Here is a 9539-nt window from a genome sequence, read left to right on the forward strand (position 1 = left end):
GTGTAAATCCCAGTTCCAGGTTCGACAGCCCCTTCCAGCCCCAAGGACCATCCCAGCATCCCGAGGAGCCCAAGGGTGCTCGGACAGACATTGTGCACTCTGCAGACCCTGACCATGGAGGGAGGACAGACCGACCCTCCACAGCTGACACCCGGATTTAGAGCCTGGCCGGGCAGCTCAGCCCCTCCACAGCCTCCAAGGAGGAGCCAAGGACAACACAGTCCCTGTCTGACCCCAGCAGCCTCCCCCAGATCCTGACTCCAGCTCTGCTGGCTCAGGGTGCTCCTGACACAGCAAGGGGAATGTAGGTGCTCCTGCCTCAGTGACACCCATTCCCAAGGGGACCCAGAGCTCTGTGTCCACCACTGGCCCCAAAACACCTCAGGCAACTCCAGGGAGGGCAGAAAGCCCTAAAATCAGGCCGAGGTGAGGAGGAGGGGGTTTCCCACAGGGCTTGATGTCCACAGCCGCATTCCCAACCCTGTGCAGCTGGCTGCCAGGAGGACATGACACAGATGACCAACTCCAGCCACAGGACCATTGGAATGCTCTGCATCCTGACCCCTTTACCCTTCCCCATCCTCACCCCATTCCCATTCCCTTCCCTATCCCCATCCACTTTTCCATTCCCTTCGTCCTCCCCATCCCCTTCCCTTTTCCCTTCCCCGTCCCTTACAGCATCTCCTTACCCATCCTATCCCCACCCCATCCCACCCCATCCAGTTCTCTGTCCTATCCCATCCCACTGGATCATCCCCACCATGATCCAGGCTCGCCACCATGTCGCTTCCACCATTGAGCAGCTCCAAACTGGGACCAGGAGGGTCCAACTGGAGAAGAAACAGGGCTGCGACACGGACACCAAAAGACATCGTGGTCTCCAAGGAGAGAAAAGATCCCCTGGGAAAGGAGGGGGAAGGAGAAGAAAAGGGAGAAAAAAAAGTTCAATCAGCTTTGTAAAGGGCACAATTTACAAAATCCATTCCATATTTTACTAGGCTGGGATTTAGGGATTAGTCTGTAATACTTAGGTGGCTTTTTGTAATAAAACCCTGAGCTGCAGCAGCCTTGGGAAAGGAGAAGGTGGTAGGAGTCTCCTCTCATCCCGCACTCATTTTCCCAGCATTTCCTCCTTTTTCTTTCTTTTTTCTTGATTTTTTTCTTTTTTTTTTTTTTTGATCTCGGCAGCCCCGTTAATCTGAGCTTTATCTGCCTATGGAGGAGGCCTGAGCTCTTTATTGGATTTTTGGCAAGAATGAGTGACTTAGTTTGGGATATCACGGAGACGGTTCTGTGGGATTACGCCATCTCATAAACGGAGCAGCGGGGATCAGTTCCTCGCTGTGGGGAACACGCCCACGCCTACGTGAGGCTGCTGCAGGAGGGAGAGCAGGTACAGCACAGGTGAGATGGGAACGGCACAGGTGAGATGGGTACGGCACAGATGAGATGGGTACAGCACAGGTGTGGAGGGCACGGAGCTGGTACCGCAGCTGTGGCACAGGTACAGCGCAGGTATGATGGGTGTGGCATGAGTATGGCACAGGTGTAGTGGGTATGGCACAGGCATGGTGGGTATGGCACAGGCATGGTGGGTATGGCGCAGGTGTGGCAGGTATGGCAGAGGGATAGTGGGTACAACATGGATACTGCAGGGATGGAGCAGGTACAGTGGGTACAGTGCAGGTAGGGTGGGTACAGCATGTATGGCACAGGTATGGCACAGGTATGGCAAATATGTCCACTCCTGACCCCATGGACAGCCCTGGGATCAAACCAAACCCATCTGGAGGTGCCAGAGAGGGTGTTGTCATGAGGCCACCGGGCAGTAATGTCCCCACTTGGGACAGGAGGGACAGAGCAGGGGGATGAAAGGCGATGGCGCATCCGCCTCTCAGGGGGATCATAAACCCAGTCCCAAAGTTCTCCACCACCTCAGCACCCATCTCGTTAGGGGAACAAACTCCAGGGGCAGGAGCAGCTTCGGCCTCTCCATCCCAACTCAGTCCCAGGGGGTTGGATCCCCACACAGGGGCTGGGCAGAGGGTCCACATCCCCTCCTTACCATGGTGCCAGTGCCACCGCGGGTGCTGCAGCGGGGGGTGGGCAGAGCCTTTGAAGAGCGGAGCTGAGTGGGTGTGATAGCAGGTTGTGAAGTCTCCTAATTAAGAAAATCCTTTGGGGAGTGAAAATCCCTCGGCTGTTGGGTCTGTGTGGGAGCACAACTGAGCTAAGGGCCTCAGGGGTGGGGGTTTCATGGATGAAGCCACTCCTGTTCCTGTGCCCACCCTGTCCCAGTCCCATCAGGGATGCAGACAGGGGTCCGCAGCCCCCAGCCCTGTCCACAGGCAGGAGTTCCCTCTGGAAGGGAACCCAGTGAGTTATTGCTGCAGGAAACTGGACTGGTAATAAATCCCTGGGCAAAAGCTGGGGAGGTTAAACTCCATCTAGAATGGAAGGTGATAATTTATAAAGCGGTGTCCAACTGCTCTTCCCGGCAGTGGGACCCTCGAGCTGCTGGAAGGAGGGACAGAGTTGGTGTCCACCTGTGCCAGAGCTCACCAGGGCTGTGGGGCTGTGGTGTGACCCGGGGCTGGTGCCCTGTGGGATGGAGGGGAGGGAGAGTGCCATGTCCTAAACACCATCCCACCCCAGCCTCTTCCAACCCATCCCACCACATCACATCACAACCCATGCCTTCCCATTCCCTTCCCATCCCACCAACCCATGGCAGCTCCAAGGAAGAAATCCAAAGAAAAAGAGAGGCAGGAGAGCCCGTAGGTCACCCGTGCCCCAGGAGGTTCATCAGTAATGCACAGGCTGGGGGCTGGGGAGGGTTTTTCCCGGTTAATTCCACGCAGGGTGAGCACCTGCGGCCACGGAGGCACAGCTCCCCGCTCCCGGGAAATTCCTGCCTGCAGGACTGACACATTTATTATTTCTCCCATAATTATGTTATTGTGAGCATTTGTTAGGAAGCTCCCTGGGAGCCACGGCCTGACAGTCCCGCTCCCAGGCAGGAGCTGACTCCGGAATGCTGGTGGAGAGGGTTTTGCTCGGGAAAGTAGGTCATGGCACCCGTGGCCTCAACAGTGCCGGGCATGGCCCGGTGCTGGGAGCCAATCCAGCTGGTGCACTGTGTCCTGGGATGGGGATGGGATGGGAATGGGGATGGGATAGGATGCAATGGGGATGGGGATAGGATGAGGATGAGGATAGGGATGGAGATGGGAAAAGGATGGAAATGGGATGGGACTGGGATGTGGAAGGGGATGGGATGTGGAAGGGGATGGGATAGGGATGAGGATGGGAACAAGAATAGGATGGAGATAGGCATGGGGCAGGTGATGGGACATGGGTGGGAACAGGATGGGAATGGAATGGGATGCAAATGGGATGAGGTGGGGATGGGAATGGGTTGTGCATGGGATGAGGTGGGGATGGGATGGTGATGGAGACAAGGCTGGGGTGGGGATGGGAACAGGGATGGAACGGGAACAGGGGCGGAGCTGAGGCACTGCAGCGAGCCCCGAGCATGCGGCCGTGAAAGGCCTCATTACAGAGCCGCTGGCTAATTGCAGCGCTGCCGCCCGGAGCCGAGCGGATGAGCCGGGCGACAGCTCCCAATTATTGCAGCGCAGCGGGAGAAAGGGAAAGAAAGGGAGAGAAGAAAAGCGCAATTATCGGGGCCGCGGCGGCGCCGCGCACGGCAGCGATTTCCAGGCACGCTCGCCCTGCCCAGCCCCGCTCCCAGCGCGTGACAGTTCCATTGATTTCTAGGCAGGCAGTTTTCCATCTCTGCCTCCCGCCCTTCATCCCACTGACAACGGGACAGGCTCCTGCATCCCAGCGATGCTCCCGGAGCATCCCTGCCACGGGCTCACCCCAGCCCTTGTTGGGGACCACAGTGCCGCCCACCCGACCCCGCTGGGAGCCTCCAGTGCTTCTTCCCCCCCTTCCATCTCACTCTCCCACCTTTCCCTCCCAGAGCAGCTCCCGGCTCCAGAATCACAGCCCTGTATATTAAAAAAGGTCAGATTTCAGCTCTTGTGAGGAGGCAGGAAGCAGAGCAGCGTGAAGAGCCGCAGCCTCCCGGTTCTTGGGGGATCAGGGACTGGGGACACGGGGGGGTCCCGGCGCTGGGACCCGCTGGCAGCTCCGGGGGGAGAGGGGGGCGGGCGGGGGTTGTGCCGATTCCACATTGTCACTGCGTAATTGACAATTAAATTTAATTACACCTTAGAGAAATAACAGCGTGCGCTGGGTTAATGGGCCTGTCTGGAGCGGGGCGGGTTCCTCCCGCGCCTCCTGCTCCTTCAGATGGATCAGGGGGTGGTGACACCGTTTGCTGGGATGGGGTGGCAGCAGGTGGGGCTGGGCAGTGGCTCTGGGGACCCCAGCACCCCGGCATGGCCAGAACCAGCCAGGGCACAGGTATGTGCTGCATCACCAGTAGCAAACCCATCCCAGGGCACGTCCCGGCCTCTTTGCCTGGAAATCCATCAGGATCCAGGGGAAGCAATGCCGTTGGCATCATGTAGCTCCATGCTGGGGTGTGCTTTCAGAAAGCTGAAGGTCCCCCAGCATGGCTCAATTATTTATCTCCACAAAAAACAGGGAGTGTGGAGCTGCCGGGCTGACTTTACCTTTTCCCATCTCTGCTCTTTTTCTCTTTTGTTTTTTTTTTTTTTTTTTCCAGTTTTCTTTGAAGCAATATCGCAGCTCTCCCCCGAATTTGCTTCCTGCCTTATGAACCCTTGGATGCAATCACCGGCAGCTCTCAAGGTTTCTGCTGCAATTAGAGATGTTTTCCAGAGTGAGGATCAGGTGCTCGGCGGGAGCCAAGGCGGCCGGAGGCTCCGCAATCCCAGGCTCCACAACCAGGATAACCAACTCAGCATCTCCTTGAGCCTGGAAGCCAACCCCCCTTCCCCCGCCGATTCACACCTCTCTCTTTCTCTAATTAAAGATAATCACCTGCACTTACTGAATTAGTTGGATGATTTTTGCCCTCTGATCCTGTACAGGACATGCTCCTTCCAAACGGAATGAGCTTGGTGCACCAGCACCCAGGAGCATCTGCACCCACACCAGGGCAGGTGTTTGAGGTCACACAGCACCCAGGTGTCCCCAGGCAGGGGACAGGTTGTGTGGTCCATGTCCCCCTTGCACCCAGGGGCTCACAGACCTCAGCCTAGGTGGCCCTCAGGAAGGCGGGTTGCCCTGGTCCCCCCCAGCTGTCCTAAGAGCCACATGTGTCACAGTGGTGGCATCTACCCATGGAACCCTCCACTGGAGTCTGGGGACGTGTACCAGGGCTGTAGGGACACCCCAGAGTGCAGGGGCTTGTCCTGGAATCCCTGGGCCACCATGCTCCTGAGTGATGCAAGAGGTGACTGTGCAGAGGCATCCCCAGCATCCAAGGATTCCCACAGCAGTGCCTGGGCAGGAATTCTGACCCTCAGCTGGGCATCGTGGCATCATGGCCCTACTCCAAGGGATGGCCCAGAGGTGACAGGGCCAATGGCACCGCTGGGGGCGGGGTGGCTGAGCTGGACACACCACAGAACCACAGCAGGGAAATGAGGCCAAAGCGGGGCCGCTCACGCTCTCCCTCGCAGTGATCATCGCCCTCATTAAAGCCCAGCTAATTATTATTCGCACTCATTAGCAATTATAAACTCCAACTCCGGCACTTAATTTAAAAAAATGACAAGTTCGCACCTAATTATGTTCCCCAGCAGCCCCACGGGTGGGAGGGTTCACTCTGCTCATCCCGGCCCTTGGCAGCGCTCGCCAGTGCCGGTGCCAGCGCCTGCACCAGTGCTCAAACCAGAGCCAGGACCAGTGCCAGCACCCAAACCAGTGCCAGCACCCAACCAGAGCCAGCAGCAGTACCAGTGCCAACATTCACACCAGTACCAGCACCCAAACCAGTGCCAGCACCCACACCAGCACCCACACCAGTGTCATGAGCAAACCACTGTCAGTACCTGTGCCAGAGCCAGCAACCCCATCAGCACCAGCAACTCCACCAGCACCAGCAACCTCACCAGTGCCAGCACCCACACCAGCACCAGTATCCACATCATTACCCACACCAGCACCAGCACCCAAAAGAGTGCCAGCCCCCACACCAGTGCCATCACCCTGCATCCCAGCACTGAGCTGCCTCTCCAGGACAGCACATGGCACACAGGACGTGGGACATGGCATATGGCAAACAACACTTGGGACATGGCACATGGGACGTGGCACACACGGGGGGACGGCACATGGCACATGGCAAACAGCACACGGCACCCGGAGCTGGCAGCGAGCACCTTCCCGCTCCCTGACGGATAATTGGCCACTAAATCCCTCCGGGGGAGAAACGGTTGGGAAAAAATTACAGCTGCGGAACCAGCTCTCCAAAATTATATCACCTTCTCTGACAGGATAATTGCTCCTTTTCCCTGAGATTTAGTACGGATCTCACATCCTTAAACAGTTGGGTGTTATTTTAAGGGCTCCCAGTGTTTTTCCCTGCTCTCTCAGGTACCAGGACCCAGTGTAAGAGGCGAGGTGGGGGTGGAAGATGGGGACACCGGTCCTGGGGGGTGACAGAGGGGAGCACGTGCCCGTGGCACCCAGAGGAGAGGCGGGGATGATCCCAGCCCGGGTGTCATGGGCACTGCTCCTTGTTCTCCCCACGCTCTAATGGCTACATCAATATTATCTCGCCTCCAAGTCGCCCTGTGACAGGTGAATTAATGACACGGAGCAGCCCTGGTGCCGTGCAAGGGAAGGACACGTGGGGAAGCACAGAGAGGGGTCTGCTCAGGGCAGGCAGAGCCCACCCCAGTGGGACCAAGGCGATACTTGGGGGGTGCAAAGCCCTTTGCCAGACCCCAAGGACTCAGAACGGTTTCAGCCCTGGGCTCCAGGGACCCCTCCCTGAGACACACCCAGATATTTTGGGGTGCCCAGCGAAGCGCGCGTGTGGTTCCCGCTCCCGAACACTCACACCCGGGAAATCTCTCCCTCCCTCTGGCTCCCATCCAGCCTCCCAACCTCCAGACCCACCGCTGCGAGCGATAAATCAGCCGGAGCCGTCGGTGTCACCGGCGCTGCCACCGGCCGAGCGCCATCCATCACCCCTGTCCCCTGCGCCGCCTGCCACCTGCGCTGGACCGTGACCCCGCACCCCGGGACGCTCGGGGGGGACCCCAGCAGCACCAGCCCCCCGGCACAGCCCGGGATGCTCGTTTGGTGCCCCCACACCACGGCTGAGGCCACACACCGGCCCAGCCCCAGCCTGTCCCACGGCAGCTGGTGGCCGGTGCTCGGGAGCAGATGGGGAGCGAGCGGAGCGTGCCAGGGAGGGGTCCCGGTTATCACCACCCTCCCACCTGCCCCACGCTGCCACCAGCCCGCTGCCAAGCACAGGGTGGGCGAGGGGACCCCCGTGCCACCCTGCTGCTCCCCTGCACCGAGCCCGTGCCAGCCACCCAGGGCGAGGAGCAGCCATCCTTGTCGTTCCTCGTATTGCTTTGAAAACAAACCCCCGTTAAAGCGTTTGGGGATTACAGTCAAGCAAGATCGAGTTCTTCAGGAGCCAGGGAGCATGAAAAGACAGCTCAGCAAGAGGATTTCTGTCCGCAAGCCCCGTTCAGGAGCATCACTTTGGGAGGTGCTGCCCAATTATACCCCTGTGCCGTCCAGCGCGAGGACTGGCACCCTCTGGCAAAGTTTGGCCTTCCCAAAATGCACCGAGCCACAACGTGCCACCGACTGTGCCACGGGGACCTGGCAGCCCCAGCCGGGGGAGCGGGACTGCAAGTCTGTAAATATATTATTTATTCTTTCTATTACCCTCCTCCATTATTCATTGTTTAATCCGCTGCTATTCTATTATTAACTCTCCCCAGCGCTTTGGTGATGCTCTGACATGAAAGAGGCACCGCGAAATTCCGCATCCCGCCGTCCCTGTGCCGGGATGAGGCGGGAGCGGGACCGGCGGCACCCGCAGTCGGTATTCCGCTGGTTTTTCCTTTGGTTTGGAGCACGGCCCTGCCAAAATCCTCACCTCCCACTGCCACGATGGATGTGCTGGAGCAACAGGCAGGTCCCTGCTCCAGAGGGAGGCTTGGGATGCTGGGGAGCAGCAAACATCCCCCCGCAGCGTGGGGATGAGGGTTTCCCACATCCCTGCTTTAAATTGCTCCAGTTAAATTATGCATCAGGGTTTTAAAGAGCTGTTTAAGCTCGGAGCAAGCTAGTGGGTTTTTGTACCAGCCCACCTCGGGCTCTGAAATTTCATCCCAGGATAATCAGAGGGGTCATAATTCCTCCCATTGTCGAGATGTAGGAAGCAGCTCCTGCTCTGGCATGTGGGCTCTGCTGTGCCCAGCAGCACAGGCTCCAGCTCTGATGCCTCATTCCTCCTTGGATCACTCCAGGATTAACTTTCTGGGGTGATTTTCAGTGAAGGAAATGAAAGAGGGGGGGTGGAGGACCCTGAGCCTGCTGCCTGCCCTCAGGATGCATTTATACCAACAGCCAGGGGAAAGGGATGCTCATTGGTGTGGGGTGACCCCTGCCAGGACTGGGATCTACAGAGGATCCAACACTGGGAATGTCTCCAGACCCCTGCAGGTGCAGTTGGGAAGGGACTGAGGAAACAGCATCCCCACACCCTTCCTGGGGACCAGGACCAGCGCAGAGCCCCATACCCTGTGGATGCCTCCCAGGGCTCTGCTCCTGTCACAGCTCCTGGTGTCACACATTGTCACCAAACCCACCCCGGCCCCACGCCCCCAGGAGCCAGGATGGCGAGGAGGCACTTTAATATCAATCAATTAGAAATAAGGCAGTTCTAACGACAGGGCAATAAAAGAACACTTTAATTTTAGAGCTAATTAAATATCAACAATTGGAATGCAACAACAGACAGTTAACCTGGAGTATCCCATTATTTATAAGGAATATAATGCATTGACTAGGGGGTGAAGTGAGTTGTAGTCATTTTAATATCAGCTGTCACAGTCTAACTGTTCTCTTTTGTCTCACTCCAGCACAATCATCTCCCCGGCTTCCTCCGGGACCGTTCCCACTTCTCTGCTCGACAGAAGATTAATTAAGCCCAGGTCCCTGCAGAGGAGGGCTCGTGTGCTCCCAGCCCTGCTCCTTGAGCCGGGGTGACTCCGGGGCTCCACCGGCTCAGCCGAGCGAGGTGATGCCTCCAGCCCCGGGCCCGGTGGTAATTGCAACCCCCCGACCGACTGACAACACTTAGAAGCTGTGAATTATTAATGGGGAGCTCTCACAGCTCCACTGGGCACCCGGGGGGCTGCACCGGCTCCAGGGATGGACAGAGCCCTTGGCCCTGCAGGGATCAGCTGGGAACGGCTGCCTTGGGGTGGGCGAACACCCTGGCACCCCAAAACCCACAGCAAAGCACTCTGCTTCCCACCTGCCAAAAGCCCCCAGCACTCTACACTGGGGAGCAGAGCCCCTGGATCTGGGGGAACACCTCAGGGGCTCTCCTGGGGCACCAG

Source organism: Chiroxiphia lanceolata, chromosome 19 (genome assembly GCF_009829145.1).
Source record: "Chiroxiphia lanceolata isolate bChiLan1 chromosome 19, bChiLan1.pri, whole genome shotgun sequence".
Classification (NCBI taxonomy): Eukaryota; Metazoa; Chordata; class Aves; order Passeriformes; family Pipridae; genus Chiroxiphia; species Chiroxiphia lanceolata.